The 27,616-nt window shown below is 44.1% G+C and overlaps 1 protein-coding gene across 3 annotated transcripts in view; it reads right to left on the bottom strand.

Moving 5' to 3' along the window:
- Positions 1-27,616, bottom strand: part of CLASRP (CLK4 associating serine/arginine rich protein) — a 664,783-nt gene that overhangs the window by 591,235 nt on the left and 45,932 nt on the right. Inside the window, exons 2-3 of one of the 3 annotated variants that reach the window (XM_069207696.1) lie at positions 15,140-15,366; positions 5,835-5,912 (exon numbers count right to left, since the gene is read on the bottom strand). The gene's annotated coding sequence lies outside the window, so the exon portion shown is untranslated. Of the gene's footprint in view, positions 1-5,834; positions 5,913-15,139; positions 15,367-27,616 lie in introns of those variants that run through there. The other 2 variants (XM_069207699.1, XM_069207697.1) reach the window with 2 other exon arrangements.

Raw genomic sequence — 27,616 nt, 5'->3', positions numbered from 1 at the left:
ACACTCTCCTGAAAAAACCCACGGCTGACCCAAACGACCTGAAGAACTTCCGCCCCATCTCTTTTCTCCCCTTCCCGGCCAAGGTCATCGAGAAGGCCGTCAACAAGCAACTGACCAACTTCCTTGAAGAGAGCAACTTGCTCGACCCCTCCCAGTCAGGTTTTCGTACCAACCACAGCACGGAAACCGCCCTCATCGCAGTCACCGACATCAGAACCCTGATGGACAACGGAGAAACTACCGCCCTCATCCTCCTGGACCTCTAGGCTGCCTTCGACACCATATGCCATCGCACCCTAATAACCCGCCTCCGCTCCACTGGAATCCAAGGACAGGCCCTAAGACTGGATCATCTCGTTCCTCTCTGACCGAACCCAAAGAGTCTACCTCCCGCCCTTCCGCTCAGAACCCACCGAGATCATCTGCGGCGTTCCACAAGGTTCTTCGCTCAGCCCTACCCTCTTCAATATCTACATGAGCCCCCTCGCGAACATCGCTCGCAAACACAACATCAACATCATCTCCTACACCGACGACACACAGCTGATACTCTCCCTCACCAAAGACCCAGCCACCGCCAAAGCCAGCCTGCATGATGGAATGAAAGACGTCGCAGAATGGATGAAGCTCAGCCGCCTGAAGCTGAACTCTGACAAGACGGAGGTCCTCATCCTCGGGCACTCCCCGTCCGCCTGGAACAACTCATGGTGGCCCACGGCACTGGGCACCACACCAACCCCCTCAGACCACGCTCGCAACCTCGGATTCATCCTGGACCCCCTCCTCACAATGACCAAGCAAGTCAACGCCGTCTCGTCTGCCTGCTTCTACAACCTTCGCATGCTCCGAAAGATCTTCCGCTGGATCCCCACCGATACTAGAAAAACTGTTACCCACGCCCTCGTCACAAGCCGCCTGGATTACGGAAACACCGTATACGCAGGAACCACCACCAAGCTACAGAATCGTCTCCAGCGAATACAGAACGCCTCTGCACGCCTCATCCTAGACATACCGCGCCACAGCCACATATGCGCCCACCTGAAGCACCTGCACTGGCTGCCCGTCAACAAAAGGATCACCTTCAGGCTCTTCACCCACGCACACAAAGCCCTCCACAATAAGGGCCCCGAATACCTCAGACGCCTCTCGTTCTACACGCCCACCCGCCAGCTCCACTCAGCAAGCCTCGCTCTTGCCACTGTCCCTCGCATCCGCAGAACCACCGCTGGAGGCAAATCCTTCTCCTACCTGGCAGCCAAGACATGGAACTCCCTCCCCGTTCACCTTAGAACTACCCAGGACCACCTCGTCTTCAGGAGACGCCTCAAGACTTGGCTCTTTGAGCTGCAGTAACCCCTCCACCCTCCTCACCCCCCTCACGGGTGAGTAGCGCGCTTTATAAAAGCCTTGATTGATTGATTGACTAGGAAACTGCCAACCAGGCCCATGCACCAGTGTTCTTTCCCTAAACTGTACCATTGCTTCCACAATTGGCACACTGCTAAGTCCCTTGTAAAAGGTACCAGAGGAACCAAGGGACCTGTGGCCAGGAAGGGTCCCTTATGGAAGCAGCATGTATTATGCCACCATAAGGGACCCCTCACCACACACATGCACACTGGCATTGCAGCTTATTTGTGCTGGTGGGGAGAAAAAGGTAAAGTCGACATGGCATCCCTCTACCATGTCCGCAAACTACCACCTATGGCTTAGGTAAGTCACCCCTGTTGCAGGCCTTAAAGCCCTAAGGCAGTATGCACACAGTTGAGGGCATAGCTACATGAGAAATATGCCCCTACAGTGGTTAAGTCCATTCTTAGACACTGTAAGTGCAGAGTGGCCATACTGAGTACATGGGGTGAGAGTGTGTCATTACGAACTCCACAGCTTTATGATGGCTTCACTGAAGGTTGGGAAGTTTGGTATCAAACTTCTCAGCCCAATAAGTCCCCCCCCCAATGCCAGTGTTGGATTTATTGAAAAATGCACACAAAGGGCAACTTAGAAATGCCCCCTGTATTTTACCCAACCATTTAGTGTAAGGCTGACCAGTCTGTGCAAGCCTGCCACTGACAGACACGTTTCTGACCCCATGGGTGAGAGCCTTTGTGCTCTCTGTGCTCAGGAACAAAGCCTGCTCTGGGTAGAGGTGCTTCACACCTCTCCCCTGCAGGAACTGCAACACTTGTCAATAAGCCTCAAAGGCTCCTGCCTCAGGTTTCACTGCCGCAGGGCACTCCGGCTACAGGAGATGCCTGTATCCCGGACCAGGCCCCACTTTAGGCAGCAGGTCGGGCTGAATAATTGTTAGTCACCAAGAGGAGTGATGACCCCAGCTTGGACTACCCCTGGAGTGCCCAGAGCTGAGGTGAACCACTCCTGGAAGAATCCTCCATTGTGCTTTGGGTGATGCCAACTAATAGGGTTAGGAGTGTGCTGCCCTCCTGAAAGGGAGTGGGTACAGGAAGGGACAGTAGTCATTGGCTACTGCCCTCAGACCACTGTAATGCCCCTAAATCTAGTATATAGGGGCACCCCTGAACCTTCCTCTTCAGCTTTCTGGTAACCTCAAGAAGGAGGACTGATGAGCCTAGCCCATTAGTGAAGACCTTAGACGACACCTGTCTTTTCCCCAGCCATATCGGACTGTCTACAGCGTCAGAACTCCTGCTACAAACAGGCAACACACACTGCAGGACCAGCAACTTCTACAAACCCCCAGAGGCCTGCCTGCCCACCAGAGGACCAAGAACTCCCGAGGACAGTGTCCCTGTCAACAAGAAACATCCCAGGGGACTCCAGAACTACCCCAGAGCCATGCAGCCCCTGTGAGGAGCCTTGGATGGCCCTGGGGACCGCCACCCTACAGGGCTGGCTCCTATGTCCAGGGGTGCCCACCACCCTGGATAAAGCTTATTTTCTGACTTGGCGGGCACTTTGACACTCTGCTACCAGCAATTGAAAGCCGTCAAACAGCTCTCACTTGCTGAAAGCAAAGGTTTCCTCCTTTTCCCTGCTCACAGAGATGTGGGCAGGGAAACAACTGCTTTCACAGGCAGGAAGCAGCATTTTTAACAGCTCCCCATCTGTGACAGCAATGCCGGCTCCCACAGGAGACAGTGGGGCTCCCCACCTCCATTTGATGAAGCTCAGGCCCCGGGGATGGGGTCCCAGGGGCTGAAAACGGCCGAAGAAGCATGGAACCCCCTCCCCCACACTGCACATTCAACCAAAGAGGTAGGACTTACTAACTAAACCAGTAGAAAGTGCTCCACTTTGATGAAAAATTTGTGCTAAACTGTGGACTCTTGTTGGATAAACGAGCAGGTGAGCTTCAGTTCTGGCCATGATGCTCATTTCACAGTACAAAAATTAAACTTCAACAGAAAGCACTTACAAATATAAATGTAGTAGGGGCCCCAGCTGAAGCGTCACTTCTGAAAAGGACAAAACAATCCTAACTCCTAAGCTTGGCAAAAGCAAAGCAAGTGTGTTTACTCTGCGATTCCATATTGAAAAACGATCTGAAATCCTTTATGGCGTTGAATGCATCTTATCTACTGGAGTTCAATCACACCCACTCTTACACCCAGACACTCACAGCCATTCACATCCAGAGACACCCTTTCACACCTGTTCTCGCACCCAGAGAACCAGGCCCTGTGGCCAAAGGCCATGCGCAGTGTGGGGTTCAGTCGTTAGGGGGTTGGCCCCAGGGACTGGCTGCAGGATAAAACCTGTGGACAACTCCCACTGCACGTCAGTGCACGGCATTGGGTTGGTTGGTTATACAGGATGACAGCACACAGCCAAAGGCTGTGCGCAGCAGTGGCTGGACTAACGTATAATAATGAAAATTACTTCACTTTACTAGAGCAGTGCAGAGTAGCAGAGTTCAGTGGCAGAGAGTGCAGTGTTGCAGAGTAGTGTGTCAGTTCAGTGACATAGAAAGTAGTGGTGTAGAGTGCAGTAGCTTAGAGTGCAGTTGTGTAGAGTGCGCTCGCATATAGGTTCACAGAGTGGAGTAGAGTGGCTTAGAGTGCAGTGGCATGGAGCAGCACAGAGTAGTGGCATAGAGTGGAGTGCAGTGGCAGAGTGCAGTGGCACAGAGCAGATTTCAGTGACGTACAGTCGAACAGCGTAGAGTTTAAGACAAGGCACAAGAATGAACATGCAGACAAAATAGCAGATGGTGGGATGAGATAATAAAGTAAGCCCTGAATTTAGTTCAACAATACACTATTATAAACTTTACCGGCACCATCCAGCAATAATATGGGCCTGTCACCAGGGTTATCTATGCTACCCTTCTTGTGTAGCGGACTGCCAGCCACAAGGTATGAGTAGCTCCAGTCACAAAAGCAGCATTAAAGACCACAGTAAGAACTAGTGCCCATTTTTTTTTTTACTCAGGTCAATAAATACAAGTCCATCCACAGAAAGAAGCAAGGTAAGATGCTTTGTTTGACTTACAAAAGTGAGTTCTGCTTTGGTGTAAAAACATGCAAGATTCAAGCACTCATCAAATTTAGGCTGGATCATAGTTCAATCAGCATAAACAATTACTGTTTATGCACTATGGGCATATGGCTCCTTAAAGTGCCCAAGCCTTCCCGAACTCCTGTGCATAACTCCTGACAACTTAAATGACCACAATAATCCCAAGAAACAAGCATCAAGAATCTGGCAGAATTCTGATCAGCAGAAGCCAGTTTAAAATAGTCTCATTAATTCTACGGCATTCTGAGGCGTTTTTTTTGTGGTTATTTTTTAAACTTATAATTTAAAAGCCTGGGGCTTGTGGGGGGAGAAAAAAGTAGGTCCCAAAACATGTTTCCCCCATTAATTTTTCCATAAGGATTTTGCACAGCAATAGCGCAAAAACTACTTTCGGAATTACACCAAATATGGCACAAAGGTAGGTCCTGGTCCAGAAAGAGGGCTTTTTTTGTTTTGGTGTAATTCAGGTCAGAGGTTTTAGAGAAATAAAGAAAATCCAAATGTTTATATCTGAGGACACGAAATAAAATAAATAATAAACACAGCTCAAGGACTCAAGGCCAGATTCATTTTATTATAAGCACAGTAGATTCAGTTACCTACACAGAAGGATGGTAAGCCAACACCAGGACTCAAACCTGGTTCCCAAGATCTTCAGTTAGCAGCTCTGGTCTTTACGCCACATTCTTATTTCTCAATTTATGTAAGTCACCCACAAGTGGTATGGTTGTGTATGTTCACTTATAGTGAGCACATTCTCAACTGAAATGGCTTTGTAAAGTAAAAAAACAGCAGCAACAAATACTGGAAGTTTCACCCAAAGTCTTGCTTGGGTATGCTTGCAAGGATTTTTTTTTTTTAAATTGTTCTTGGGAACACCGTTCAGCACCCTTGCACTGGCGCACAAACAGGGCTAATCGTTAAAATATTACTTACATATAGACCAGTACTTTTGCGACCCACTAAAAATCGGTTTTCTAGCAGCAGTTTGGGAAATTAAGCTTCAATGTATTTTTAGGAGGACTAGAGTCGGCAGACTATTCTGGTATGTTTACGATTTTCATTCCTCTTATTGTTAACAAGTTGAATTGGCATAAAATAGGTTGCAATTTGGACGCAACTTTCTTAGTAGAGATCTGATGCTGGGAACGCTTACTGCCTGCATTTTATGATCAAGTGTTCTTTGAGGTCATCTGCTTTTATGATGAATTGGTGGTCTGCTGGAGAGTAAATTTACAAAGCTGCTTTATAAGTCACTTTATGAGCTCAACAGCAACATACCTGACACTCGCCTCCAACGACTAGTGAGAACAACCAGTAGCGAGACTTACCTTAAAAATCAATGTGTGTCCCTTGTTGCATGGTGCGGACGCCTTTCAGGAAGGTGTTAAGAAATCTTTGTTCGCAACCTAGATAGAAGATATACGGTTAGAAGATTAACATACGTTTAAAAGGCATTAGTCCATTTAAACTCAGCTGTTGACAATGGGTTGAAAAGTAAAGATTTGTAAAGTTAGACATCTAAGCGTTCCTTCAACAAAGAACAGGCCCAATTTTCCTATAATAAGAAAGTGGCATGTGGCTGGGCAGAAGTAGTCAGGCTCTCAAGCATACTCATCAGCTCAAAACCCTCATGTGGCTCCTTACATGTGGCTTCATAGCAGTACAGGGATGAGTGCAGTGAGGGTGAAGGACAAAGTTGTCATACAGTTGCTCATGGCAAAATATTCTTATCTTGCCCCTCTGCCTTCTGGAACGAAGTGGAGAGTAGCCCCCTGGATCTAGCAGTATTTCAAGATGTTGGCAGCCGTACCATTAGGCTAGTTCTGTGAGGGTTGGTCTGGAAAGGAATACCTGTTGACAGGACCAGTAGATCCCAAAGATTAACCACGACAGTTCAGGAATGCCCTCACTGATGAAAAAGGCTAAGTTACGGGGAAGGGAAGGACAGAGGGTGGCCCAGGAGCTTGAGGAGGTTCAGGGACTGGAGTATGGAGAGGGAGCTGCTGCAGGACTACTGGTTCTGTAGAGCCCTTGGAGCCAGTGGCTTCACTCTTGCAGTGTAATGTCCCAACTACCATTTTGACACGTATACCTCAAACCAAGGCTCACCTTTAACATGCTTTAATAGAAAGAACCAAGAAAAGAATCAAGAAAGGAAAAAAAAGGACTTGAAGGAACTACGGCACAACCAAAGTAGAGTCCATGACAACGTACCACCACAGATAATGAAGAGACAGCACCTACCGCACCTTTGAAAAAAACAAGACAAAGAGCTCAATAGAAGAGAATGTTAAGTAGAATTGTGCACACTTCAGTGGTGTGCACCAAGAGTACTCTGTGGAATCGGACATGTCTCATTTCTGCACTACCTTAAATTAGCCAAAAGCTTTCATACATTCATAGTGTTTAGCTCACTCTTTAGCCGTGCGTAAACATTTGCTTTTGAATGTGTGTGTGTGTGTGTGTGTGTGTGTGTGTGTGCAAAAAAATCTGTAAATATGTGTTGTGTATGTATACATAGTAATTTCTTGCTGATTTCTTTGTGAACACACCTCTACTGGTGGAGGTGGGTGGGTCACGTGAATCTAGACACTGTTCATCTGCAAAACCACTTCACTTTGCAACGTGGATCTTTCTGGATTCACATGCTGTGCATCGATTATATAATGGTATTTTGCTCTGTGGATAGTCTGAGTCAATTAGACTGTACGATTAGAAACACATATTTTAACTCACTTTGCATACTCCGGACTCTTAGTTGACTAGGATGTCCACACAGCAATGCTTTAGGACAGCTTAAACAACCTTTTGACTTCTGCTAGTTGCAAACAAAAACATTTTTTTTTTTAAATACAAATTCTCATTATAACAAGAAGGTTGGAGCTTTTCTAAATATTCAATTGAAGCTACACATCGTCCAAACTATATTCTGTTTGATGCACCTGCACTTCTCCCGCAAATGAATCAAAGGATACTAATTTAATTTTTAACAGACCCCCTGCGGAGGTTTCAAGGACAATTAAATTTATGAGAAGATGAGAATGGAGCACACAGAGAAAGTAATAACACTCTTATCAATTGTAAAATGGTCATAACTCAATAAGTTGTATAAGAGAAGCGTAATATAAATTCCTACAAAAAGTGGTATCAATACAAAAATTGATAGTTAAAAGTTAAAGAAAAAGTTTTAATTGATAAATCAAAGTCATTACATTTAATATATAAGAAAAATTGTTGTTTTCAAACTTTACAATACAACTGTAATTCCATACCAAATACCCGGTCCATACATGAAATTTCTTTTTTACCAGAAATTAGACAATTATATATTCAAATCAACAGAAGAGTAGTTAGTCCATTAGTATGTTCATACAAAGTCCAGCAAATTGATCATAGGGACAGAAATTATACACTCTGGTGATATGGAAGCAGAAAGAATGGTCTTCATCCAATAAAGAAAATAATTATCTGGTTCATCCAGATCCAGCAGACACGTGTTTCGTCCCAACATGGGACTTTATCAAGGCTGACAAGACAAATATTAAATTATTTGTTTGTATCTATTGTACTGCCAATGTCCCAAATATTGATAAAGATTTTTTTTTTTTTTTTTTAAATATCCCACAATATTTCGACATGGTAATGAAGATATAAGTGTCATACAAATAGAGTGCACCAAGATACCACGGAGATATGTCACCAATTATTAAATGTGATAAAAAACAAACAGGAACCATGCTTCTAGATATCCTCATTTAAAAACAGAAAATTGATATAAGCCAAAGGAAAAGAAGAAAAGGAAGGAGAAAGAAAGGATGGAGAAAGTGCTAGCCCAAGCTAGTGTGAGAAGAACAATGAACAACGTAACCTCATGCATAATTGTTGTATTCCATTCCAAAGAACCAGAATTTATGAAAAGTATCACAGAAAGTCGGATATTGTGAATAGTTAATGATTTAGTTTGTGACTGCAATCCCAAGTGGAAATCTTGACAACTGAAGAGATATATTGGATTATATACCTTTGAATATTTCTTTTTTTGCTATTCTTTAATTGAAGTTGATAATGCAAGTCCAAAGCTCATCGCATCATCACAAAAAATCTGTAAGAAGGGGAATCATAAGTATCCCTTGATCAAAAAAATGCACCAAAGTATTGTATGAAGATTAGTCCAGAGTCTCACTAACCTGTAATTAAATGTCTCCATTTATGAGACGTATCTGTAGAAGTCCAATGTCAGTCTAATACCTAAATATAAGGTGCCTGAAACGAACCAAAATAAGGAAGGTTCAGAAAATGGTCCAAATAGGAGAGATAGATTTGCTAAACAACCCACACCATCTGGGAAGTTAGAGGTGATAAAACTAAAACTGATTATAGATGGCTTCTAAAATGTGAAATATATACTGGAAAGAACCCCCCTGGTTTCAAGGACCCCCAGGTGTCCCTGGACCACAGGCTGGGAACCCCTGCTTTAGGAAAGTGAATACTAACGACAATGCGGATGCTGCAGACATCATCCAGTGCCACACTTCTTAGGAAAGCGAGTTTTGCTCCCTTCCTTGTTGACTGCACCTGTGGTCTTTCTTTGAGCAGTTCTCTTCCTGTCTTATGGCAGTATTGTATTGTCTGTACTATCCATCTTGTGATAGTTCCTTTGGTGACACAGGATCCTTTCCTTGCATGTTTGAAGGATATGAAGAAGTGTTCTCCTTTCCTGATGGGGTTTTGTCTGTTCTAGATTGTACACTATTACCATTCGGACATCCAGGGTGTGAACGTCCGTCTCTGCCTGTGTCTTCGGATGCTGTAAGAAAGCTGGTAAGTGGATGTCCTGATTAAGATTTACTTTTGTTACCACCTTTGATTATGACCCTTGGGTTTCTTCTCATCACTTTCACCTTGTTTTTCATGAAATACAGTTCTTGATTGGTGAGTTAAATCTTGCTAATCCTTCTTAGTGAGGCGATGGTGACTATAAAGGGAGTGTTTAGGGTTAAGAACTTGAGTTATGTATTTTGCAATGGTTCATTCATGTTCCAGGTGGGTATGGCCATGCTTCACGGAAGCAATACCTTTTTCGCTCACTCCAGAAAATGTTTCATCATTGGCGTGCTGAAGAAACTTCCCGATAGTACCCCTCTTGTGTATGCTACAATGTCGCTAGGTAGAACTGGAGTGAGAAGTAAGAGAGGTGCTCTCTTACCGAGCAAGTGGGTCAGATAAGTGATCACCATTGCATTTGGTAACAATACCCTTGGTCTCCTACCTAGTTGCACCAATTTAAGAATCTCTTCCAGTTGTTGCTGTAACATCATCATCTTGTTGGTCACCTTGCTTCTTTCAGAACTTCCATTTCTCTTTTCGGTAGGTTAAGGACACCAAACTGTAAGGCCCCAGGAGCCATTCTGTCAATCTGAAAATGTCTAGTTCCAGGTGTCACAGTTAACCTCCCTCTATTGTCAACACATCTCAATGCATTGGAAGTTTTATCAACTGTTGCTAAAATATATCCATTATATCGGAGAACCATGTCTGTCCACCCCATTGGGGGGCTTTCAGGATCAAGGTGAACTGTTCTTGTCTGTGCTTTCGTGTTACCTCCGGTAGCAATGGGATTAAGGGGTAAAGCATGGGCAAATCTAGCCGACTGTTTTATCAAAAAGGTATTCTTAGTGATTATGGATGGTAAAATCTCGATGGGAAGCTGTTGCATTTTTGCATTCTTGTGAGTTGAGAATAGGTCTACCTGTGTGTTCCCCACCACTGAAAGATCTTTACCAGTACTTCCTGCTTTCGTTAATTTGTGTGTGGTGTTTGCTTGTCTGCTTAGCTTGACCACTTCTGTGTTTAGCTCTCCCAATTGGTATATCACTCCTTATTTAAGCAGAAAATTGTTGTTGTATTGTAAGTTAGGATGTTTTAGTAAGTATTCCACTGCCGGGAAGACAGTATTCTATCTCAACACATGTATGTGTTGTACTGCTTTCTCTGGGTTCCATAGACCTCTGATGTTTAGCTTGTGCATGTGAATTCCATAACCTGAATGGGATGCGTCCTTTGCGATGGTCACGGAGGGAGTTTATGGTTTGAATGGTTTTCCTACTGTGATGTTCTTGTAGGTTCCACTACTGCATTTCCATCTGAACCTTGTCTGAAACAACCACTAATCCCAATTGTCTCAACTCCTGATGCCTGTGACCATTCTGTTGTAGTCATTCTCGTACTGGTCTTGTGTAACCTTGCATGTGGTACTAGGGAAATGCAAGGAACCATCACGTTCCTCGCTGTCAGATGCAGCCCCTTGCTGTAAAGGTAATTCTGCCGAATCATCGCCTTGACCCTCTTTTCCATTGGTAAGGTTCTTGTGGTCTCTGAATTTAAGACTGCCCCTAGAAAGATCTTCAACCTTTCTGATCCTGGTGATGATTTTTCGAAGTTAAAGGAGAACTCCAGTTTGTGTAATGTCCTTATTACTTTGTTGATGTTGTCCTTGAATTGGTTGAACGTATTTACACCTTTACTCGCCAGTCATCCAGTTATGGGTTTATGTGTAGTCTCCTTTGTCTGAGGTGCACTGCCAACATGGCTAGGCATTTTGTAAATACCCCTATTGGTGGTTTCATCCTCCAAGTTAAAACCTTGAACTGGTAGTATATTGTGGCCACTACCAGCCGTAGGAATGGTCTGTGTTGCTTATTTATTGGTGTGTGGAGGTAAGCGTCTTGTGGTTTATGGTTACCATGTAGTTCCCACTCCCTACAAAAGGGAATGACTTCTTCAAGAGATGTCATTTTGAAATTGTGCTTTCATTGGCTGGTTTAGTGTTCTTAGATCTAGTATTGGTCTTAGTGTCTTGCTTCGTTTGGGTAAGAAGAAATAATCTGAGTAGACCCTTTTGAGTCTTTCCCATATGCAAGCATTGACAATCTACTCGCCGACTCACCATGACAATGCAGATTTCTTTCCAGAGTGAGCTATTGTGACGCACTACTGGACTGTTCTTGAGAGAGAAAGATGATGTGCTGACAAAGAACAGGTGTTTTGTTCATCCAGAAAACGAATGAGCAACAAAGATGCTATTAAATCTTGTTTTTATCTTGTCATAAGGTCAAACTTGATCTTATGTCTTCTTACAACTTGTTGCTTATTTGACCCTGGAGACTGGGGTTTACGTTTCTTTCTCTGACTGCAAAGTTAGACGAATGTGTAAAGTGAAGTGTTTGACAATCATGCTTGGGTACAGGGAGTGTAAAAAGGATTGCTGGATGATGTCAGTTTAATTTTCTAACACATTTAAGTAGCTTGTAAATGAACTGCACAAATATTTCAAAATATATCAGCATTAGAAAAGCATTTTTTATAATTCTGTAGTGTGATGGAAACAAACATTTTAACAGGATCAAAACAAATAAGGATACTTTAAGGTGATGAGCAAAATATTTCCTGAAACCATATGTCCACAGATCGTTAGAATGCTTTGTAGTTTCATCATTAAAAATCCATGTCAGTGGGCAATTTTGTAACCATTCCACTGGAAAATGTGCTGTCTGTTCATGAAAGTGAGCTACTAGATCATATCTTAGATATATTTATTAAAAGTGGGAGTTTTTAAACGTGAACTGAGAAACATTCCTGTCTAACCCTCAAGACAATGTTATTAGTGAACTAAGAGGCAAATGAGGGGTCATATGTGCAGGCTAGATTCTTACTAGACATGGAGCAAAAATGTACAGTCTGTTAAATCAAACAAAATAGTTTTTTGTACAGCAGACGTGCTTAACCCACATATTTGAAGGTGCTCTCTTAAGTAATAATGAAAAAAAGAAAAACTCAATAAAATAAAAAATTGCCTAGAATCATGCAATTTGAGACCAGTTTATGAGTCAAGCATATTAGTGGCAGGTTGAGTAGATTATTCAAGTCACTAGACCTGCAGGACTGGAAATATTTTGAGAATTCTATATGGCTTATAGTATTACTAATTCTATAGCTTGTTTTCTTAACAGGTCTTCTACTTCCTGTTGTAGCCGATGTTGTTTCTCCCTTCGTTTGTATTGTTGGAGGTGGCTTTACCTCTATGCAATAAGCATGTTATGATATTTAGTATCCATTTGTCAAGGATCTTTTGTAATTCGTCCAAGAATTTTGAGATTCTCCGTCCCACTGGTGACTTATGTAGGAGGGTGCTTGGTATATGATACTTATTTATACAGATTCATCCCCTGGTGCCCATTCCTCTTCCACTTCCATGTTCACGAAAAGGCTGGTTTGTACTTACATTGTACCGACCTTGCAGTGTTGGTGTTGCCTCGCTACGTTGCTGCCTGAAGACCATATGTATGGTGTGGAGCTACATTGCTCCTCTTGTGGGCATTCTTTTTCTTTCGGTCAAGCCTCCTCAAAAAGGTCTCTTGTATTATAGGGCTCACATAGCTTTAGTAGTCCTACCTTTCATCGGGTGATGCAGCGCTTCATCAACTTTCTCTAGAAAAGGTTGTCCCCTGTGAAGGGAATGTTTATAATTGCTGACTGGATACCTTGCTTTAACCTAGAGATCCTCATGTAACAGTGTCTGTGCAGGGTGATAGCAGTGCATAGCTGCCTACTGGTTGTATTTGCTACGTTCAATGCCAGTTTGAGGCATATGTGGGAGACAGTCTGGCTTTTATACATTACATTATTCAGCCTTTTCTTGCACTCCTCCGTCAGGTGTTGCATGAGTTCTTACTTCTCATCTCACTGTTAATCAACGTACATGCTGAGCAGGGCATTTAAACTGACAATAGGCCATTGCGTTGTGGCTGACCTCTACGTTTTCTTCCCATCATGTCTACCCTCCTACTTTCGTTATCAGGAGAAAGGCCTGTCAATGTTAAAATGTTAGCTTGCATGCCGTAGCCACAATGAAAGAGTCGGCTGGCATGTTTCCTCTGATGTAAGGTGGATCCTTTGAGGAAACACTGTACTTCTCCACCCTTAAGAGTTATATCTTTTGTTGCAGTGGGCTCCTGAAAACCTCTCGGTCCTGGTACAGACACTGGGTAACAGTGAGGGGAAATGGTTCCTATTCTTGTCCTGCAGCAGGGTCTCTAGAAAGAAGCACACTTCCACCTGTTTCTCCTCTTGTTGCACTTCATGTGTAACATTTTGCCAGTTGGTGCACATACTGGTTAACTAACTTAATGTTGAGTTACTAGAGCAACCAGGTCTCTAGCCAACCGTGTATTTGTAAAAGAGTGGAATGTACATTTAAGGTGTAGAGAATTTAACTTACCAAAATGCCTGCATTAAAAAGGGGTTTGTAGTCCAGTGGACTTGTGCATCGACTGCACAGATCTACGTTTGGTCACATGGGCACAGACTCAAGTCCCAGAAGGCCCTATAAGCCTTGCATGCGTAAGATGGTTGATAAAATGAGTACCATTTTATATGTTAACAAAAAATTGTCTTTCATTAGCGCCATCAGACCCTCAAATTAATGTTCTCTCTACAAATATGCCTTTTATACAACAGTTCCTTATTCTTAAATTACACAAATTCCAATCCATAATCTTCTGTATATGACAGCAATTCGTTTATCCAAATGAAGTGTGCAATTCGTGGCACATGAATAGGACATATCGATGGACACCATAGTACACGTCTTCGTACCGGACAGCACCACAATGTCGTAACCGTGTGTTTCGAAGAGCGGTGAGCCTTTTTTTGGCGTCCATCGCTGTGGCTTAATTAACTTGTACTTAATGAATAGCACACACCATTTGGATAAATGAATCATCTGGATGGACAAATTGGGACTAAGGTGGGAGGTGTGGTGTTGTTAAGACCTTCTGTCCTCTTTTGGTTGAGAAATAGGCCTTTTAAGTCTCTTTATGTCTTCTTAATTCTCATGTGATACAGTAGTGCTATTGTGAAGTAATATATACAAAAGGTGAATGCGACGCTACTGTGCCCCAATTCTATTGCCCTTTGTGATGCAAGACTGACACAACTAATCCCACTTCCAGACCAGCCAGCCTTTCAGAGATGTTCCCATCTTACAGAACGCACCCAGTTCTACTAATCTTTCAGTAATGCAACACTAAATCAGCCTTACCAATCTTTCAGAAGTCAATTTATCTTGTGACTAACTTTTATCCACCCCTGCTGGCCTTTGACAGGTGATGCTGGCATGTGAACGACTAGTCTTGAGCCCTCAAAGCCTGTCAATGGTAAGACTGGCATGCAATAGACCCTGCTCCAACTTTATGTACGACACATGCACGTGGTAATACACAAAGTTAGTAGCAAGAAGACAAGTAAGAAAGGTTTTGCCTGTGTTAATACAAGTATTGCTACGAATGAGTTGACTTGCTACTTGGGTCGAATAGATAAGGTCAAATCATATGACCTCATTAAATCCTTGTTGCAAAGGCATTCAAACGAAGAGATATTTTGGGGTTTGACAAAACACGTTACTCTTCTAATGTTTTAAATTGTAGAATAGGGCAAAAGACATTCAAATGTTATGGACAATAAATGCCCAAAAAAACACAACGATTGAAACTTATGCAAACATATTTCATCAGACAATATGTACATCATGAAACAAACTAGACTTTCAGCCATTTAAATAACGGAATATAATTACCTGACTCAAAGTACTTATGTTAACATCATCATAACATCCGAGATAGCCAGGTACAAAACGACTTGGTAGTATGAGAAGTAGAGTTTCAGCTTAGAGTGGTTACAATTCAAAAGTGTAATTTATTGCCTCTGTTGGTCAGAAATGCTGTAACTGGTCTGTTGGGCAGAGAGCTTTGGTTGAAGACAACAATGAAGGTTTTCTCTACAGACTTGCCAGACAGCACACACCTGCCAGAAAATAAAAAAAGATATATATGGTGCTCCTGGTTAGACTAGAACATTAGCTGTTCATTGTAATGGTATAAAAAGTTTATAAAAAGTTTATTTGGAAAAAGACACATTTCTATCTAACATCGCGTACCAGAACACCAAATGCAATACACCCAGTTTGGAATGCTTCTTACCATTTATAAATCATACTTCATTACATATTTTCCAGGTGCGCAACATTCATTGGGCTGAAAATGCTTTAGCCCCCCTCTCCCATCAGCAGCCGTATCTGGGCAGGGGCTGATAGCTTGGACAGGCCGGGTCAGTCACTGCAAAGAGTTCTACTCGCCTCCTAATTATCTTTGCAGCAGGACAGCTTGCTTTTTGTTTTCTCCGCGTAAGGTGTCCTTGCCACTGGCTTAGCCTTTTTTAGGTCGAGCATAGGGGCAGCGCGGATGCGCTGACTCTCAACATGCTGTAATTATTCTGTGGGATTTATGCCTGCCCCTAAGCTTGAGATTCGCTAGTTCTTTTGTCACTCTTGTAATCTTTGTTTCTATTTGTTTCTGGCATGAATTTGTCATGCCTCCTTTCGTGTTTATCCATCCCCGTGAGCAGCAGCCAAGTACAATCTTCTTTCACTCTTTTTGTTTATTATGTGTTTTGTGGGACTTTTATTTTTGTGTTTGCAGTCACACTGCAGCTACCACTGACGACTAGTTTTCTCCGTGAAATCAAGGGTCTTTTAAAAAAAAAAAAAAAATGTATTTGCAGTTGCACTGCAACAACCAATGATGACTAGCTTCCCTCCTGAAATCAAGCCTCCACCGACCATCTGCGCTAACTAGCTTCCTGCCATTGCAAACTGACATTTTTTGGTCTAGCACGCACCGCTTGGACCTGTTGTAAGTATTGTTGGCTTTTAACAACGTCCATCACTTTCACTCGTGCAGGGGCTTGCCTTTTTAAAAAAAAAAAAATATTGGTGAATGCTTTATGTTTGTCCCTCCTTGGGGCAGTTTTGTTACCACCTTGGACACTGACCTTGTTACATGGATAATTGCATGTTTGCCGATATGTTTGACTGCAAGCGAATTTCTTCTTCTTTTTGTGTCTCTCCTTCGCGCTCATGCCGGCCATGACACTTTGAATCGGCTCGCTTAAGTCAACTGTTTTACTTTTCATTTTCAATGTATGTGGGCAAGAAAGGTCCAGTTAGGAATTTCCAACGCTAATAGCTCTAACTCGCCAGCGCGAGACCCATTGCATTGCAAATGCTTCCTTTTTTTGCGTTTTTTTTTTAAGGCACAAACTTGACCCAAGAAAGAGTATTTGAGTGCTTTACATGAGCACCAGTTACTTTACACAAGGACACATTTATTTTGGTAGGCACGGGGAGATTATGTGAATTGCCTAGGAAGTTGAGCAGACGCAGAGACAAACCCAGTTCCCCAGCTCCGAAGTCAGCAGCTCTGGCCTTATACCACAACCTCTCCCCAACAATGTTTAAGACATCTTGCAATGCCTAAATTGTTCATGAAATCAAGAATGCTGTCACCTTGATTAGAGTGTAAGCTTCCATTACAGGGTGACATAACCTAAAATAAGAGTCCGATGCTGCAGCAATGAGTCACTCTGCCTGGTGAGGTCAGGGAGGGTGAAGACAATGGTAGCCAAATAGGAAAGATGCCCTCGCAGCTCCTCCAATAAACTTTTTCAATTGAGATCCAGGAATTGAGTCATGCGATTGGTCATCAATGCTCATGTGACTCATGATCCAATTACAACTCTTACCTCAAAATTAAAGGCAGCTCTGCACTTCCTGGAGACCCATCTACACGATTTGCTAGGTTGACATATAAATTAAAAAGAAAAAAAAAGTTGACTTATCCCAGAACAAACTTTACTTTTATTATTTTGCCTTTATAATATACATTTTGTCTTTCCACCAGAAGGTGGCAGGCACTTCCTGCAGACTAAATGCATTTGCCATTTCCACAATTCAGACCCAGAATGGGTGTTCTAATATCTTACGTTAGTGTGGGTGTTCAGCACAAGGTGAGATTCTTCTTTGCTCAGGAGAACTGTCCAGAGCGCTGTAAACAGCGCAAGCTTTAGTTTCAAATTTATAAATTGAAACTCTGTGTTGGTTATACAGTGTTCTGGGAAAGGATGAATTATGTTGAATGTTGTATCAATGAGTTTCCGAAACAAAATTAAATGTAAAGTAACTGGTTCAGCATGAGGCAGCAGTGCGTTTTACGCGCGTTTCAATCCCCCACAGTGCCGTCTACTACAACAGCTACAGGCGTGTTTTCTGAATAGATGTTTAATACCCTTGGGATCTCAGCCAGGGAACTCAGGGGTGTGGCTGTTATTAGTGCAGTACGTGCAGTGGTACCAGGAGGCATGCTTTTTACGGGCCAGACTGAACCACTTGCCCCCATCACCCTCCATAATGATCTCTTGCCATTCAAGTATTGAAGGTAGGACAATAAGGGGGGGGGGGGGGGGGCGGGTGGATGCAAGCCATTGCAACCAGAAATGCAGAGAAAGTGTACCAGCTGCCACTGGGTGAGGCATTGTGACCCACTCTACTCAGTCTGGTGTCCCTCCGTCAGCACAACACACATATATAAAAAATAAAAACAGATACCAATTTTGCTTGGTTTACTTTAACTGGTATTTTGTAGGTTGCTATAAGTCACCAATAGCTGAAGGGTTACCACAAAGATCCACATTATTTGCTGCACCAGGCTTCCGGTTCTGGAGTGTGATGCCCTTTAGAAAGCATCAAGTGCGTAGGTCCTGTTGCGTCCACTGAAGTGAAACAAGACTACAACTCCCAGAAGCTTAAATGAAATCCTAGAACTGGAAGCACAGTGTCCCAAGCGACAGTCTGCCCATAACCATCGTATGAGGCCATGCCAGGGCAATGCATGGCATACTGATTAAATTGTTATTCTTAAGTCTGTATAATAGAAATAGACCACGTATTAACCCCTTCGCTGCCAGGCCTTTTCCCCCTCCTGTGCCAGGCCTTTTTTTGCCTATTTGGGGCAGTTCGCGCTTAGGCCCTCATAACTTTTTGTCCACATAAGCTAACCAAGCCAAATTTGCGTCCTTTTTTTCCAACATCCTAGGGATTCTAAAGGTACCCAGACTTTGTGGGTTCCCCTGAAGGAGGCCAAGAAATTGGCCAAAATACAGTGAAAATTTCGTTTTTTTCAAAAAAATTGGAAAAAGGGGCTGCAGAAGAAGGCTTGTGGTTTTTCTCCTGAAAATGGCATCAACAAAGGGTTTGCGGTGCTAAACTCAGCAGCTTCCCAGCTTTCAGGAACAGGCAGACTTGAATCAGAAAACCCAATTTTTCAACACAATTTTGGCATTTTACTGGGGCATACCCCATTTGTGCAATTTTTTGTGCTTTCAGCCTCCTTCCAGTCAGTGACAGGAATGGTCATGAAACCAATGCTGGATCCCAGAAACCTAAACATTTCTGAAAAGTAGACAAAATTCTGAATTCAGCAAGGGGTCATTTGTGTAGATCCTACAAGGGTTTCCTACAGAAAATAACAGCTGAAAAAGAAAAATATTGAAATTGAGGTGAAAAAAACATCAATTTTTCTCTACTTTTTACTCTGTAACTTTTCCCTGCAATGTCAGATTATCGAAAGCAATATACCGTTACATCTGCTGGACTCCTCTGGTTGCGGGGATATATAGGGTTTGTAGGTTCATCAAGAACCCAAGGAACCCAGAGCCAATAAATGAGCTGCACCCTGCAGTGCGTTTTCATTCTATACCGGGTATACAGTAATTCATTTGCTGAAATATAAGGAGTAAAAAATAGCTATCAAGAAAACCTTTGCATTTCCAAAAAGGGCACAAGATAAGGTGTTGAGGAGCAGTGGTTATTTGCACATCTCTGAATTCCGGGGTGACCATAGTAGCACGTGAATTACATGGAATTTCTCAAATAGATGTCTTTTTTACACACACCCCTATATTTGGAAGGAATAAATGTAGAGAAAGACAAGGGACAATAACACTTGTTTTGCTATTCTATGTTCCCCCAAGTCTCCCGATAAAAATGATACCTCACTTGTTTGGGTAGGCCTAGCGCCCGCGACAGGATATGCCCCAAAACACAACGTGGACATATCACAGAAAACAGAGCTGTTTTTAGCAAAGTGACTACCTGTAGATTTTGGCCTCTAGCTCAGCCGCCACCTAGGGAAACCTACCAAACCTGTGCATTTCTGAAAACTAGAGACCTAGGGGAATCCAAGGAGGGGTGACTTGTGTGGCTCGGACCAGGTTCTGTTACCCAGAATCCTTTGCAAACCTCAAAATTTGGCTAAAAAAACACATGTTCCTCACATTTCTGTGGCAGAAAGTTCTGGAATCTGAGAGGAGCGACACATTTCCTTCCACCCAGCATTCCCCCACGTCTCCCGATAAAAATGATACCTCACTTGTGTGGGTAGGCCTAGCGCCGGCGACAGGATATGCCCCAAAACACAACCTGGACACATCACAGAAAACAGAGCTGTTTTTAGCAAAGTGACTACCTGTAGATTTTGGCCTCTAGCTCAGCCGCCACCTAGGGAAACCTACCAAACCTGTGCATTTCTGAAAACTAGAGACCTAGGGGAATCCAAGGAGGGGTGACTTGTGTGGCTCGGACCAGGTTCGGTTACCCAGAATCCTTTGCAAACCTCAAAATTTGGCTAAAAAAACACATGTTCCTCACATTTCTGTGGCAGAAAGTTCTGGAATCTGAGAGGAGCCACAAATTTCCTTCCATCTAGCGTTCCCCCACGTCTCCTGATAAAAATGATACCTCACTTGTGTGGGTAGGCCTAGCGCCCGCGACAGGATATGCCCCAAAACACAACGTGGACATATCACAGAAAACAGAGCTGTTTTTAGCAAAGTGACTACCTGTAGATTTTGGCCTCTAGCTCAGCCGCCACCTAGGGAAACCTACCAAACCTGTGCATTTCTGAAAACTAGAGACCTAGGGGGATCCAAGGAGGGGTGACTTGCGGGGCTCGGACCAGGTTCTGTTACCCAGAATCCTTTGCAAACCTCAAAATTTGGCTAAAAAAAACACATGTTCCTCACATTTCTGTGGCAGAAAGTTCTGGAATCTGAGAGGAGCCACAAATTTCCTTCCACCCAGCGTTCCCCCACGTCTCCCGATAAAAATGATACCTCACTTGTGTGGGTAGGCCTAGCGCCCGCAACAGGATATGCCCCAAAACACAACGTGGACATATCACAGAAAACAGAGCTGTTTTTAGCAAAGTGACTACCTGTAGATTTTGGCCTCTAGCTCAGCCGCCACCTAGGGAAACCTACCAAACCTAAGCATTTCTGAAAACTAGAGACCATGGGGAATCCAAGGAGGGGTGACTTGTGTGGCTCGGACCAGGTTCTGTTACCCAGAATCCTTTGCAAACCTCAAAATTTGGCTAAAAAAACACATGTCCCTCACATTTCTGTGGCAGAAAGTTCTGGAATCTGAGAGGAGCTACAAATTTCCTTCCACCCAGCGTTCCCCCAAGTCTCCCGATAAAAATGATACCTCACTTGCGTGGGTAGGCCTAGCGCCGGCGACAGGAAACACCCCAAAGCGCAACGTGGACACATCCTAAATTTTGGAAAAAAACAGAGGTGTTTTTTGCGAAGTGCCAACCTGTAGATTTTGGCCTCTAGCTCAGCCGGCACTTAGGGAAACCTACCAAACGTGTGCATTTCTGAAAACTAGAGACCTAGGGGAATCCAAGGAGGGGTGACTTGCGGGGCTCGGACCAGGTTCTGTTACCCAGAATCCTTTGCAAACCTCAAAATTTGTCTAAAAATACACATGTTACTCACATTTCTGTGGCAGAAAGTTCTGGAATCTGAGAGGAGCCACAAATTTCCTTCTACCCAGCGTTCCCCCAAGTCTCCCGATAAAAATGATACCTCACTTGTGTGGGTAGGACTAGCGCCCACGAAAGGAAAGGGCCCAAAACACAACGTGGACACATCACATTTTTTTATAAAAAGCAGTGCCTACCTGTGGATTTTGGCCTGTAGCTCAGCCGACACCTGAGGAAACCTAGCAAACCAGTGCATTTTTGAAAACTAGAAACCCAGGGGAATCCAAGATGGGGTGACTTGCGGGGCTCTGACCAGGTTATGTTACCCAGAATCCTTTGCAAACATCAAAATTTGGCCCAAAAAACACTTTTTCCTCTCATTTCGGTGACAGAAAGCTCTGGAATCTGAGAGGAGCCACAAATTTCCTTCCACCCAGCGTTCCCCTAAGTCTCTCGATAAAAATGGTACATCACTTCTGTGGGTAGGCCTAGCGCCCACAAAAGGAAATGGCCCAAAACACAACGTGGACACAACATATTTTTTCACAGAAAACAGAGGTGTTTTTTGCAAGGTGCCTATCTGTGGTGTTTGGCCTGTAGCTCAGCCGGCCCCGGGGGGGGGGGGGGGGGGTCAGAAATGCCCTAAAATAAATTTGCCCCCCCCAACCCCCACCCCCCCCCGCCGGGAGCGACCCTTGCCTGATGGGTCGCTCCCCATCTCTAAAAAAAGAAACACAAAAAAACACAAAAAAAATATTGCCCTGGTGCCTAGTGTGTTCTGCCCCCCCACCGGGGCAGTTCGGCCTAATAATAGGCCGATCTGTCCCCCGGGGGGGCAGAAATGGCCTAAAATAAATTTGCCCCCCCAACCCCCACCGGGAGCGACCCTTGCCTACGGGGTCGCTCCCCCTGCGTGACATTGGCGCCAAAAAACAAATCCCCGGTGCCTAGTGGTTTCTGCCCCCTTGGGGGCAGATTGACCTAAAATTGGCCAATCTGCCCCCAGGGGGGCAGAAATGGTCTAAATACAATTTGCCCCCCCAGGGGAGCGACCCTTGCCTGATGGGTCGCTCCCCATCTCTAAAAAAAGAAACAACAAAAAAAAACCACACAAAAAAAAAATTGCCCTGGCGCCTAGAGTGTTCTGCCCCCCCCCCCCCCCCCGGGGGGGCAGTTCGGCCTAATAATAGGCCGATCTGTCCCCCGGGGGGGCAGAAATGGCCTAAAATAAATTTGCCCTCCCAACCCCCCCCCCCCCCCCCCCCCCGGGAGCGACCCTTGCCTACGGGGTCGCTCCCCCTGCGTGACATTGGCGCCAAAAAACAAATCCCCGGTGCCTAGTGGTTTCTGCCCCCTTGGGGGCAGATTGACCTAAAATCGGCCAATCTGCCCCCAGGGGGGCAGAAATGGTCTAAATACAATTTGCCCCCCAGGGGAGCGACCCTTGCCTGATGGGTCGCTCCCCATCTCTAAAAAAAAAGAAAGAACAAAAAAAAAAAAAACACAAAAAAAAATTTGCCCTCGCGCCTAGAGGTTTCTTCCCCCCCTGGGGGCAGATCGGCCTAATAATAGGCCGATCTGCCCCCAGGGGGGGCAGAAATGGCCTAAAATAAATTGCCCTCCCCCCCAGGGAGCGACCCTTGCCTAAGGGGTCGCTCTCTTTGCGTGAAATTCACGCAAAGAAAAAACTCCCTGGTGTCTAGTGGTTTCTACCCCCCTTGGGGGCAGATTGGCCTCATCAAAATAGGCCAATCTGCCCCCAAGGGGGGCAGAAATGGCCAAAATATAATTTTCCCCCAAGGGGAGCGACCCTTGCCTAAGGGGTCGCTCCCCACCAAAAAAAAAAAAAATGAAACAAAAAAAAAAAAATCGTCCCTGGTGCCTAGAGGTTTCTGCCCCCAGGGGGGGCAGAAAAGGCCTTCACGAAAATATGCCCCCCCTGGGAGCGACCCTTGCCCAAGAGGTCGCTCCCTTTTGTCAATAACAATAAAAAAAAAAAAAAATCCCTGGTGTCTAGTGGTTTCTACCCCCCTTGGGGGCAGATTGGCCTCATCAAAATAGGCCAATCTGCCCCCAAGGGGGGCAGAAATGGCCAAAATATAATTTTCCCCCAAGGGGAGCGACCCTTGCCTAAGGGGTCGCTCCCCACCTCAATAAAAAAAAATGGGAAAAAAAAAAGAAAAAAAAAATGGTCCCTAGTGCCTAGAGGTTTCTGCCCCCAGGGGGGGCAGAAAAGGCCTTTTAAAAAAAATGCCCCCCCTGGGAGCGACCCTTGCCCAAGGGGTCGCTCCCTTTTGTCAATTTCAAAGAAAAAAAAAAAAATCCCTGGTGTCTAGTGGGGTTTCAAAAGCCGGATTGCAAGCAATCCGGCTTTTGAAACCCTCGGAGGGACTTCAAAGGGAAGGAAATACTTTTCCTTCCCTTTGAAGCCCCTCCGGGCCTCCCAAGTGATTGAAAAAGAAATGCTTTTGCATTTCTTTTTCAATCGCGCTGGAAGCAGAGCTTCCAGCGCGACGAGGGAGGCCCCTGTGACACATCAGCGCGCGCGCGCTGACGTCACAGGGGGGGTGGGGGGGGGGGGTCGGGGGTGGAAGGGGAAGGTCTTCCCCTTCCATCCCCGACTTGGGGGGGGAAGGGGGGTGCACGGGGGGCGCGCTAGCGCGCCCCCAAGTTCCCCTGTGCCATGGACGAGATGATCTCGTCCAAGGCACAGGGGAACTGTAGCCTTGGATGAGATCATCTCGTCCAATGCACCCAAGAGGTTAAATCACAGCTTGTTTGACTTTGCGAGCACTGAAGAAAGATGGAATCAACTATTTAGTTGCGATCTAAGACCATCCCTAGGTGCTTGTGAGAACTTCAGAGGTGTAACTAAGACTTAGGCCAGAGAGAATCGACAATCAGTATCAAGTTGTGATCTGTTTGAGCTAGAAACTTTTTTTTGGTTAAAATCTGCAGATTATTCGGCAGATGACAGTTTATGTGGCAAAGAAGGGAAATCCATATTAGTGCGGAAAAGGTCATGGCTGCAGAATCACATAATTCCAATGGCCCTGCATATATTTTATGATGTGCCACCAATTAAATGTAGACATTACAAAATAAAATGTCTCACACTTATGTCTCTGGCTTAATGTGCAAGCGCTGCAGCCATAGGTGTACAGTATTCAAGTGTACGTGTAAACAGTGTGTGGAGTTTTCGTTTCATTACCACAGAAAGCCACAAATCCTACTCTGAGCTTTGCTCTTGTCCCACCTCAACGAAGCTAACATTTTTTTATCCTATGTTCGTTGCCTCACAATCTATAGTAAACCTTAAAGAAAATGTAAATATAAAAAGTGGAGGATGAATTTATAGCTAAAGAATTCTCCCCCCTACACCCCGTATAAGGGGGAGGAGGGGGAAAATAAAAATCCGGGAAGAAGGGTAAATTGGTGTCCGATAAAATCGTCTGACGAGATAGAACCCCCTGAAGAACTGAGACGTCACCAGAAAAGAGGTAAAGAAAAATTAGGCTCTTCTTTCTCCCCCAAACTAGCAGGTCTTCCTTTGCATCCAGTAAAGCCACCTACGAAAAGACAAAAGAAAAGCGAGAAATAAAAAAGGGGCTCCCTTAATGGGCCCTCCGGGTATAACTTTGAGCCCCTCTTCAAACCTGGATTTAGGGGAGGATATGTCAATGTCCAATGACCCCTGTGTCAAACACAAAGGGTATTGCAATAGCAAACAAACTGTTCCCGCTATTCAACACTGGAGTGAGGGGCCATTCCATCCAAAATCAAAAGGGGAAAACTGAAAATGATCAATACTCCTATGAGGGGGATATAAAAAGTAATTACCAACGAATATTGCCCATGTCAAATGACATAAGCCATTCAAATCAGGAACCTCAGAATATTAAATTACATCAACTGGACATGCAAGCCGTTATGAGTCCTAGTTCCACAATAAACAGGAAGTCTTTTGAAAAAGAAGGTATAACAATCACGGTAGCAAATTCTGAATATGCAGTGTACCAAGGGGTACAAACCGGAGCCGTACTTGTGCAACACCGGGCAAAAAAAAGGAAGAACGCCTAGTCCATCCTGGAAAGAAGAGTACCTAAGCGGACCAATAGCAAAGCGAAAGGCTACAAAATTAGAATGGTCTGATAGAAAGCCCCACGTAGGGACACTGGCAACAGAACATCAAAGAGCAGTTCAACTAGATGAACAGGTGGTCAACTATAGGTACCTCTAACTCCAGTCTTCCTAATGACTGTTCTCAGCTAATTCTGGAACCACAATACCATTCTAGGGGTCAATATGATACCTTCAATATATTTCCTCTATTTAGGCTATTACAAGCCATTCCGGCATTAAAATATATAAAATCTATTGATATTAGCTCCATAGAGTTTTTACCAAGGGAAAAAACTAGTGAAGGAGGCCAAAATGAATCAACCCTGGTAACCTGGAGATCATCACATTTGGTAAAAAGAGTTGTTAAAGAAAAACTCTCCTTTTTAAAATAGGGAATCAAATTCATCATACCCAAACAACTAGGTTATCCTGACCCATTAGAAGATCATATTAATATGGCTAATCAATTTAAACCAAAAGTGTTGGATAAGCCTTTCTCGGTTCTTAGATCTGCAACTAAAATACTATATGGAATAAATGATAAGTAATTCCGTAAATTCTGTACATGACAGCCAAATCCTAGAACAACCTCTCAAAGGGCAGCAGGGTGGCTGCATCACTTATGGATTTCCGCAAGAAACAGAAAACCTGGCTCTTCAACTGATTTTACTTGCTGAACCCGCACCTACTCAGAGGCTAGACACCCTTGAGGCTGACAAGTTTTGCACTCTACAAGCGAGACTGCCAGTCTAGGGATGACAGCACTTTTGTTTGTAGGCGACTAGGCCAATCATACAACACACAGCAACTGTGGGAAGAACCCTCCTGTCTCACAAGCAGTACATCATCAAAAACCCAAACAGTAAAAGGTGATTTCTGGAAGCCCTTGCGCATAGACTCTAGAGTGCGACATCTCAGGGATTGTAAGAATTTGAGTCATGAATACAAAGACCCCCACCATCTTGCAATAAACATGACATGTAAAATGTCCTTAAAACCCTAGCATGGAGAACCTAATCTCTCTGCCAGTACCAGGTCCATGAGAAGCACCCCCAACCCTCGTTACCTTGGAATGAGGTCTCTAGATCAGACTCCATGGTGACAAAGGCTGGGTCTGCATCCAAGCGATGTGCAGCATAGATGGTGTTGATAGCATCTGGTAGGAATTCCTCCGATTGTCTGCGTGAGATGTATTTATACAGATCTTGAAGGACCCCCGACGCAGGTATGTTCCCAAACAATAGATGAAGCATGCTTGGGGCGGAAAATATATAAACAATTCTCATCAAACATACTATATGTTCCAGTCAGACGTATGTGGGTTTCTTTTTCAGATCCTGACAGGGCGCTGAATCGCTTCTCATCTCTGTTGGTAACCAAGCTTTCAGTCCTGTGCTCTATTTGAAGGACGTTGTGCAGTGCTGCCGGGAGACAGCGAGCAAAGCAACGAGACGAGACGAGACAGCAAGGGCTGACCCGAGGTTCCCTAAAGAGATTAGTTCAAACTCTAAAGCCAAATCTCGACAGTACTTAGACCAGGCACTAAAAGACTTGGAAGCAGTGGAATTATTGGACTCAAACCTTTCCTACCTTGCCTTCAAAAAAATCTTAAATCGAACAGTGAGGAAAAGATCAGTAAATATGGACAAGAGCGTTTAGCCACCAGATCGCATTCCGAGATGGTAATAAACGACTATAAACTCTTGAAATATCAGCCATATCTGGAGGCTGGGTGGACAAAATCAGACAAGGACCTTTTCATCAAATATCAATTTGGCATCATTCCTGGTGGTGCCCACCTAGTCCCGTGGGAGCGCCCTGCAATAAACCCACAGTGCAGGTTGTGTGGCCATGGACAAGAAGATATAACTCATTTGATATATATTTGTAACGACCTACGAATCTCTAGAGAAGGCAGCATTCAAACAAAGGGCCATACGGTCCTGCAGGCAAGCGGTGATTACCTGTTTTAAACCTTCTGACGTTGTTCTGAATGCTAGACTTACCAAATTTGTACGTTTAATATCAAAAAGATTTTTTAATACAAGCTGATTATTAGTATAAATATAATATTTTCAGTACAGAATTTACGGAATTACTTATCATTTATTCCATATAGTATTTTAGAGTTTAACCGACAAGGGTACGGTTAATTTGTATTTACCTCGGAATAGGAGGTACCTATTAAAATACATTTTTTTATGATATTATCCTTATGCACATTAGGAATTTATAGTAGTCATCCCGGATTATTAACTATGCATTAAAATAAA

The sequence above is a fragment of the Pleurodeles waltl genome, chromosome 9 (assembly GCF_031143425.1).
Source record: "Pleurodeles waltl isolate 20211129_DDA chromosome 9, aPleWal1.hap1.20221129, whole genome shotgun sequence".
Taxonomy (NCBI): domain Eukaryota; kingdom Metazoa; phylum Chordata; class Amphibia; order Caudata; family Salamandridae; genus Pleurodeles; species Pleurodeles waltl.
Note: the sequence above shows the minus strand (reverse complement) of the source record. Positions and strands in the feature narration are given on the sequence as shown.